Raw genomic sequence first — 10406 nt, 5'->3', positions numbered from 1 at the left:
ATGACTGAAAGGCAGTAGAATCCTTGAGGGCCTGACTGGGGAAGATCACTCCATAGAACATTGATGTCACATTGCAAGATCCTTTCTCATGGACTTCCAGCCTCTCCTTCAATAAGTGGGTGAGTTCTGATTCTGAAAACTTATTTAGAATCATGTATGAAATGCTGATTTTTGGCTTGACTGTATATGTTACCTGTAAAAGGAGTGTCTTCTGAATCTGCTCTGGGAACAAGGTCAACTGGTGAATCTTCCATTTCTGCATAGGATATACATTCTGGATGCCCATTTTGACCCATTTCTCTATGATATTGCACTTATACTTAGTGTGAGCAATTGTTTTTGCTAAATTTCAGAGGCATCTATCTGAGTAGCACAGCAATGTGTGGCTGAACCACACCCACTCCATTTTGTCAGCTCCTCCATAGTCATGCTCCCTCCTCTCTCTGCATAATCAAGTTTCAGCCTACTCACAAAGAAGGCACCCAAGTCAGATAAGCTCACTATCAAGTTTAACCCTTGCCTTTGTCAGATAAGAATACTGTAAGAATGCCTTTTCCTGATACAGACACAGACGGTTAATGGTCATGAAACTGCTGGGAGAGGAAATAGTCCCAGTTCCAGTCTGTGCAGACATGCAACTCACGTGGTAGTCAGATTCTATTTTTAACTTTGATCCCTTAAATCCCCCCACTGTACTCCTTTCAGTGATGTGCGTGCAACTGTGAATGCCTCTGGATCATCCGTCTGCCTGACCCTTTCTTCCCGTATGTAAGTTACTCACAATAAGCTTCACAATGGCACTTGATTGAGTTGCCCACTTCATTTATTGGTCTCAAAGTTCTTTATCAGTTTGAAGGATATTATTCAACAGCTCTGCTTCCCCATATAGCATCACTGGGGTCTTTGCCATGGCATTAAATCTTGCATTGCAAGATTACTCCAATGTCTATAAACTGTCTCTAATCTAACTTCATACTCTGCACCCCTTTGAAAACACTTCCCATGTCCACTGTCCTAGATCTTATTGACACATATTAGAAATTCTGCAGCTCCTTCCATGGATTATACTTTTCTTCCCTTAGGAAGCTCAGCGTCTTATCATTCATACTGTCTTGAGATCCAACTTCTGTTAATGGTCTGGTTGAAGAGAGGTAGGGTACATCTTGAGAGGTGTGAACTTTGTCTTGAAAGAAACTTGCCTGATTTAAGTATTTTTCATAAACTTCAAACATGACGGAAGGGCCAAGATTAGGGGGAGACAGGTGAGGTGCCTGGAAGATCTTGGGGCCCTAGAAGACCCTGAATTTTCACAACCTTGAGAGTGAGAGCCCCTTCAAATGTTGCTCTCTGTGTGCTTCACTTGCCTCGTCCCCGACCCAGGCATGCGGGAGGAGAGGTACTATCTAATCAATGTGCGTGTGTTTCACTTCTGTAGGCCTAGTGGATTCAGTGGAAACTTATTGGATCAAGAATCTCAAGTTCATCTACCCAAATAGCTCCATCTCAAGCTTCGTGGACACATTCACTTCCTGTTAAGTCTCAGACTTTGGGGTAAGAGAAAGGTGGGGCTGATATCTCAGGCTTCTGTAAAGCTCTGCTATTTTATGATTAACTTCTGAGCCAAATCTTTCATTTTGTTTGTCCTCCAGCTGCAAGAAATTAAGGTTTCCTTAAATATTTCCAGAAAAACTTTCTGCTTTCAGTTTCTCTTGAAATGGTGATTTATCACCCACACCGTGTCATTGTCCCTCTTTAATGATTCAGTGGTACTCAGCAAGAGTCACCAAATGCCATTGTTTATAAGTACAGTTTCTCTCATATTTCTCAAATACCAGAGATATTGTATCAACAAATGAGATTCTTTCCATTTGCATAACATCTAAACTTACCATCAAAATATAGTTCAATAATTGTACTTTAGTACGCCAGGTGCTATCCATACCCCACTTACTATCAGCAGCAGAGTACTCAGTGCCAACCAAAGGGTGAATAAAGCAGCTGGAAGATTCTACTGTCTGTGTTCCCTCTTCATAGCAACTATTTTCATTCAAGTTCCCCAGAAACAGAGTGTAAGTTGAATAATGTCATGCAAGAGTTATCCTAGAGTGCTCTTGGTAGATACACCACTTAAGAAAGAGAAGAAATTGAGATTGGACACAAGGAGAAATTGATAGGTACAAATTGCTACTTGTAGGGATGAAACTTAAGCAGGCAATTTCCTAAGGCAGAAGGTAATGCCCAGTGGTAAACAGAGATATGAACCATCAAAAGTTATACACCTAGCAGCATCTGAGAATGACTACACTGGTCATGAAGAAGGGATTTGGAGACCACTCCAGTTTCCACTAAAGAACAGTTAAAGTAGTGGAAGTAGACTTTTAAAATAAAAATAGTCCTTTTATTAAAGATGACACAAAATCCAGAGTGAAGGAAAGTGAAAGTCACTCAGTCGTATCCGATTCTTTGCAACCCCATGGACTATACAGTCCATGGAATTCTCTAGGCCAGAATACTGGAGTGGGTAGCCTTTCCCTTCTCCAGGGGATCTTCCCAACCCAGGGATCGAACCCAGGTCTCCCATGTTGTGGGAGGATCATTTACCAGCTGAGCCACAGAATACTGGAGTGGGTGGGTAACCTACGCAGCAGATCTTCCCAGCCCAGAATCAAACCAGAGTATCCTGCATTGCAGGTAGATTCTTTACCAACTGAGCTAATCCAGAATGGACTACAACAAAATCACACTTTAAATGTTTTTCTCATGTCTTCCGGAGAAAAAGAGGGTTTATATTCAAAGGCAACTGGTGAAAACCTCTATGGATTTTGAGACAAAAAGATATGGGCAATAGGAAAGCACATTCAAGCACCAAGTGACACCATTTTTGGCCTCACAAGATGAGTTTGAGTACAAGGTGGTGGTTGTATTTGTAGCTTTGAGTAAATAGATTCTGAACTTGGAAATTATTTTAAATGATCATGGCACACTGTGCTCTCACCTATTAAAGAACTGTGAAGCAACAGCTCAGTAGCGGTCTTCCTCTAATGTGACAAATTTGCATGTTAGATGGATAGTTGGATAGATAGATAGTATGGTACTGGTAATGGTTTAGTCCCCAAGTTGTGTCCAACTCTTGCGATCCCATGGACTGTAGGCTGCCAGACTCCTCTGTCCGTGGGATTTCCCAGGCAAAAGTACTGGAGGGGTTGCCATTTTTCTCTCTAGGGGATCTTCCCAACCCAGGGATTGAACCCTCATCACCCGCATTGCAGTCTTCTGCATTGCAGGCAGATTCGTTACCTCTAACTAATTTCTAGTTTTGCTGAAACATATTTCTTTCCATCTACAAGAGAGATTGCACTAAGCACATAAGGTGACAGTTTGTTCTGTCTATGGTTACACTTCTGTCAGAATAGAGATCACTTTGTGAGAATAGAGGTCATAGTATTGGATAAAGTTAAAGCATCCTGTCTTGAGTTTTCCACCCCCAAATCCAAGGATCACTATCACCATTATATCAAACTTTTGAAAAAGATAGACCATAGTTATTGCAAATGATGTGTTGCCCATGATTAACAACAACAACAAAAATCTGTGGCTTCCTTGATTTTTTGGAAGCCTCTTTTAACCACTTAGTTATGAGAAAGAAAGCTTAAATAATCCTAGTGCTAAAGTTAGAACTCTTGTCTGTGAAATCCATCCCTCACCCAGATTAAAAGGAATAACATCAAACTGAATGCTGATGTACAGTTCCTGGGCTTCCCTGGTGGCTCAGAAGGTAAAGAATCCACCTGTACTACAGGAGAGCTGGAGTCTATCCCTGGGTTGGGAGATCCCTTGCAGAAGGGGATGACTGCCCACTCCAGTACTCTTGCCTGGAGAATCCCCATGGACAGAGGAGTCTGGCAGGCTACAGTCCATGGGGTCGCAAAGAGTTGGACACGACTGATCGACTAACACTTTCACTTCACATACAGTTCCTAGCATGTATGAAGGGATTAATACGTAAAGGAAGCCCTTCCTAATAAATATTTGTTGTCTCAATGATGTGTTGACTAATGGGTAGTTCCTGCCAGTTTTTCCAAGTTAGGATGAAAACTTCTAAGGCTCAATCACAACCCATCTTTTCCTGAATTGAAAATCAATAAAAGCAAATTGGAAAGAGGCATCATATGGGGACCTCAGCTTTCCTGAGAGACTGATGACTTAGGGGTGCAGCTTCAACAAATGCCCAGATACCCTTCCTGAGACTCCATCCTTATCCTTGATTTGGATTCATGCTCTTTTGAGTTTCAAGGAAAAGAGGCCTCACTCTTATCACCTGATAGCAGCGGGGCAGACCCATTCTGGAGGCAGGAAAACCCAAGGGAGGGAAACCACAAGTAATGTGGGCTCAGCACACATCACACCTTCTTCTTGCTGAAAAGGAACTGTACCAATAAAATACTGGATACCTACCAGCATGATAATAAAATTAATGATCTGATTTCCTTTCAGGGAAGAAGAAAGTATATATAAATTTAAAATGGCAAAACGTTTGTCTAGAGTCTCCTCCTGAAAGAGGATAGTTTGTTCACGAAAACAAAAAGAGTAATTAAGGTTTTTGTTTAAAAATGGTTTAGAAAATGGAGCTGGTGTTTGCATCCGATATTGAAATATGATGTCTCTGAACAGCCATGCAGTAATATTTCATACATATCCCAAAATAGATAATAAATAGCAAGTGGAAGAGAGAGAAAATTTTCATATAGGAAAACTAAAGATCTGTGGCATTCTAATTGCTATATTATCTGTGTACTTTTTTAACATGAATGGTATTTTTTAAAAAATATTTCCAAGAAAATAATTGCTCCACATTTAACATTAACTGAAAGTTAAAGGTGCATACTTAAATACTATCCTGTTGGGATAACTGCAATTTATTAAAAAACCCAACTTACAGAGCTCATGATGGCAAATTATATTTTTGACACATTGTAAGTTAGAAAATTCCATAGCTTATTGAAAAAAAGTATCAATATATTTGAATGGACAGATATTAGAGTAAAACTATGAATCATGGTGTGAATTAGATTAAAACTGAATAATTTCAAATAATAAAATACTTATTTCAAGCTTTCTTTAAAAAGCAACTATTTCATGATAAAAATAACTTGGAAGCTACTTTACAGATGTAGTTAAGTGAGTTTTAGCCAAATTTACAATAAGACATGAGAAGGAAAAGATATCAGCAAAGACCAAATGTGAAAAAAAAAAAAAAAGTGCATTGCTCTTGGGAAGGTCAGCATTTCAATGTGGATTTTGGAAGACAAGTTAGAGAAAGTATCATAATTACTGAAGCAGAAAAATCAAATGTACTTCCCAAAATGAAAGACAAGGTGAATTGTGACAGTTAAGTTGATTCTAACTTAGGACATTCATCCTCTAAGTATTTTTCATCTGTAGCCATGTAGACTCTTTATTTATTAAATGTTGGTGTACTGAATTAGAGTTCCAAATGTAAAATGCAGCCTTGAAACAGAAACACTCATTCATTGCTGGTAGGAATACAAGGCACAGCCACCTAGAAAGACAATGTGGCACTTTCTTGCAAAGCTAAGCATATCTGTACCACGCTCTCCAGCAATCACACTACCAGGTAGTTATCCAAATGAGTTAAAAACTTACGTTTACACAGAAACCTGTGCACGAATGTTTATAACAGCTTTATTCATAATTGCCCTAAAGTGAAAGCAACTAGCATGTCCTTTGGTAAGTGAATGGATAAACTGTGGCAAACACATACAATGGAACATTTCGTTCTGTTCCGTTCCGTCGCTCAGTCGTGTCCGACTCTTTGCGACCCCGTGGACTGTAGCCTACCAGGCTTCTCCGTCCATTGGATTCTCCAGGCAAGAATACTGGAGTGGGTCACCATTTCCTTCTCCAGGGGATCTTCCCGACCCAGGGATCGAACCCGGGTCTCCTGGATTGGAGGCAGACGCTTTAACCTCTGAGCCATTTAGCTATAAAAAGAAATGACCTATCAAGTCATGAAACTACATGAATAACCTTAAACACATACTTGAAATGAAAACAGTCAATCTGTAAAGTCGATGCAGAATATGATTCTAACTGTATGACATTCTCAAATAGGCAGCAACTATGGATTCACTAAAAAGGTCAGTAAAGAGGCTGCAGAATTTCAGGGAAGGAATAAGATTTAAATAGGAGGAACACAAAATTTTTAAGGCAATGAAACTATTCTGAAAGATATTGTAATAATGGATACATGTCATTGTATGTTTAACAAAACCCATAGAATACACAGCAAAAAGAGTTAACCCTAATGTCAATTATGTGCTCCTGCTCAGTCGTGTCCAACTTTTTGCAACTCTATGGACTGTAGCCCAGCAGGCTCCTCCGTCCATGTGATTTTCCAGCAAGAATACTGGAGTGGGTTGCCATGACCTCCACCAGGGAATCTTCCTGACCCAGGGATTGAACCCACCTCTCCTGCATTGCAGGCAGATCCTTTACCACTGAGTCACTAGTTCTCCAACATCACCCATGAAATATAGTTAATAATAAACTATCAATATTGGCTCATCAATCATAACAAATGTGTTACACTAATGGAGGATGTTAGTAATACAAAAAATGTGTGTGGCGGAGAGTGAGGGAAGTCTCTGTACTACTGCCCAATTTCTTTTCCGTACCGAACACCAGCCTAGAGAATAAAAATCTATTTTCAAAAAAAGTGAACGTATTCCATGACAGTGCTTTCTCTGGTCAAAGAATCAGGGATAAACTTTCACATCTCTTAGACATACTACCAAGAACTTCCAGATGTTCAAACTGGATTTGGAAAAGGCAGAGGAACCAGAGATCAAATTGCCAACATCCGTTAGATTATAAAAAAACCAAGAGAGTTCCAGAAACACATCTGCTTCATTGACTATACCAAAGCCTTTGATCGTGTGGATCACAACAAACTGTGAAAAATTCTTAAAGAGATGGGAATACCAGACCACCTTACTTGCCTCCTGAGAAATCTGTATGCAGGTCAAGAAGCAGCAGTTAGAACCAGACACGGAACAATGGACCGGTTCCAAACTGGAAAAGGAGTATGTCAAGGCTATATATTGCCACCGTGCTTGTCTAACTTCTATGCAGAGTACATCATGTGAAATGGCAGGCTGGATGAAGCACAAGCTGGAATCAAAATTGCAGGGAGAAATATCAATAACCTCAGATATGCAGATGACTCTACTCTTATGGCCAAGAAGAATTAAAGAGCCTCTTGATGAAAGTGAAAGAGGAGAGTGAAAAAGCTGGCTTAAAACTCAACATTCAGAAAGCTAAGATCATGGCATCTGGTCCCGTCACTTCATGACAAATAGATGGGGAAACAATGGAAGCAGTAACAGACTTTATTTTCTCGGACTCCAAAATCACTGCAGATGGTGACTACAGCCATGAAATTAAAAAGTGCTTGCTCCTTGGAAGAAAAACTATGATCAACCTAGACAGCGTGTTAAAAGGCAGAGACGATACTTTGCCAACAAAAGTCCATCTAGTCAAAGCTATGGTTTTTCCAGTAGTCATGTATGGATATGCAACTTGGATCATAAAGAAAACTGAGTGCTAGAGAATTGATGCTTTTGAACTGTTGTGTTGGAGAAGACTCTTGCAAGTCCCTTGGACTGCAAGGAGTGAAACCAGTCAATCCTAAAGGAAATCAATTCTGAATATTCATTGGAAGGAGTGATGCTGAAGCTGAAGCTCCAATACTTTGGCCACCTGATGTGAAGAACTTACTCATTGGAAAAGACCTTGATTCTGGGAAAGATTGAAGGCAGGAGGAAAAGGGGATGACAGAGGACAAAATGGTTGGATGGCATCACCAACTCAGCAAAGTAATGTCTCATCACTAACTCTATGGAGATGGTTTGAGCAACTCTGGGAGTTGGTGATGGACAGGGAAGCCTGGCATGCTGCAGTCCATGGGGTTGCAAAGAGTTGGACATGACTGAGCCACTGAACTGACTGATCTTGTTCAAACATTATCACTGTTTATTAAATTCAAGTTGTGTTTCTTGCTTTCACATGTATAAGCATAAACAAAGCATGAATATTAAGGTGTGCAATGAGTAAACAATCTATTATTTGTCTCCAGTCAAAAGCTCTTAGTTGCTGTCTGTGAAGATAAAGGAAATCTCCTGTGCTGTTCTTGAGTAACATTTTCATTTAGCAGATAAAATATGTACAGTGATCAGGAGGGAAGCTCAGCATAGCTACTGTTTGAAGTACTTTGGGGAGGGTATGGGATAATTTACATATGGGAGCTGTGATTGCAGTAGGCATCCCAATGCTTTTCCTCAGAGATTCACAAAAGTGAAGGGAAGCTGACTGCTTCCCTCAAGGCCTGTGAAAAGGAGGGCAAGGAGGCCTCTGAAAGAATGTCCACAAGATGGTCCAGAAGTCTGGTAGTCTGGAATGAATCCCAGCATTCAGCAAGAAGGCAAGAAGGGAGGCAGAGATCCCAGTTCATGATGTTCTTGATGCTGGAACTGGGCCTTTAATAACCTTGAAAATGCTTCTGTGTGGGACTTAAAAAGCTAATTAATAAAACTGTCATATCTCATGATCAAGCCAACTAGGGCATCGACTCCTATAAACTAAATATTACATGGTGATTGTTCTCAGTTGATCAACCCCCACAGCTGGAAGAGAGAATAGCTAAACAGTGGTCTTTCCTCGCTGTAGCCAGAATCCCTGCCCCCAAAGCCCATCAGGAGAGGGATGTTCAACAAATACTGTCAAGATCTGGTACTAAGTGTGGTTTGTTGAAATACAAGCACTGACCTTGAGGGCACTCACCAATTTAGCATGAAGTCCATTTTTCTCTGGGACACCAAACTGAAAAATTAATACCTCTGGAAAAGGACTGGGAATGTAGCAGTGTTTTTCATGGACACCACAGTATTGTCTAGAATATGGAGTTCATCTAAAGCTTCAAATTGAGGTTCAACTCAATTGAGAACTGGAGAAGGAAATGGCAACCCACTCCAGTATTCTTGCCTGGAGAATCCCATGGAAGGGGGAGCCTAGTGGGCTACAGTCCACGGGGTCGCAAAGAGTCGGACACGACTGAGCGGCTTAACTCACACACTCACTCAGCAAATAATATCCCCCAGTTGTCAGGGGAGTAGGACCAAACTGGACTGGACTCCACCCCTCTTCAAAGGTTAGAAGCCAAAGATCCAAGCCTTTAAGAGGAGGACACTTGGGGCTTTGAAAATCTGCTCAATGGACTGTTATGTCCCACAGCTGGCAGAAACTCAAGAATTGACCTGGATTGAATCAGAGAATGTTATTTACCCACCAACACACTCTTAAAAAAAAAGATGACAATCATGTACCTGAATGGAAATATATTCAGGGAATAGACTTGGCACAAATTTAAGACAAAAATCCATGTATCAAACTAGTTTTCTATTTTTGATCACTAATTATGCAGAATATTAAATCAAGGACAGTGTTTTAAGTAGGTTTTAGTTTAAAATTTTCTATTATCTATGTTTGCCTCTTTTCCTCAATTCATACAGAAGACAAATATACCCAGATAAATCGAATAAATCCAAGATGCCTCCAAAATTTAGATCCAGGTTAAAACATATATATAAATGCCAGTAATGAAGAAATGAGATCAGAAGTCCTGTGTCAGGGAGTTCTCTGGTGATCTAGTTTAGGATTCGTCACTTTTTCTGCTGCAGCATAGGTTCAGTCCCTGGTTGGGGAACTGAGATCTGGCAAGCTGCATGGTGCAGACAAAAAAAAAGTCCTTGGTGACCTGAAGGCACAAAGAATAAATGTGGAGATATATGCCTGTGAATGAAGCTTGATGCAGACATCTGTGCTGAGAAGTGCTCCCAAGAAATGAAGTTGATAAAAGTAAATTTTTAATGCTTCACTTTCACTCTAAAGACAATTAGCCACATTTATCCACAATTATTCATGGGACTCCAAGACAATTAAAACTCATAAGCTATAGGCTCTCATTAGCATGCTATTTAAAATAATCTAAATAAAGACAGGATGGTACTGTAAAGGGTGAAAGATAAACGTCTATATAAACCTAATTTTTCACTTGTGACCACTCACTTCCCCATCTGAACAATCCCGAAGGCGGCCAGCAGTGTCACACTAGGTATTAATACTGCAGGTCTTCTTAAACCAGGACGTTAATGGATCTGGGAGCTTGGGAAAGCAGGGGTGCTTACAAATCTATTCATCTGGGTCCTACAGATAGAACAAAGCAGAACTATGCCTGGCTAGCTGGGAAGACTTAAGCATGGTATTAATTCTCTCTGGGTTTCAGGTTCCTCATCTATTAAATGACGGAGAAGGCAATGGCAAGCCACTCC

This window comes from Moschus berezovskii, chromosome 18 (assembly GCF_049115385.1).
Source record: "Moschus berezovskii isolate FMDL1 chromosome 18, NW_MosBer_1.0, whole genome shotgun sequence".
NCBI classification, from domain to species: Eukaryota; Metazoa; Chordata; class Mammalia; order Artiodactyla; family Moschidae; genus Moschus; species Moschus berezovskii.
This window is presented reverse-complemented; position numbering follows the sequence as displayed.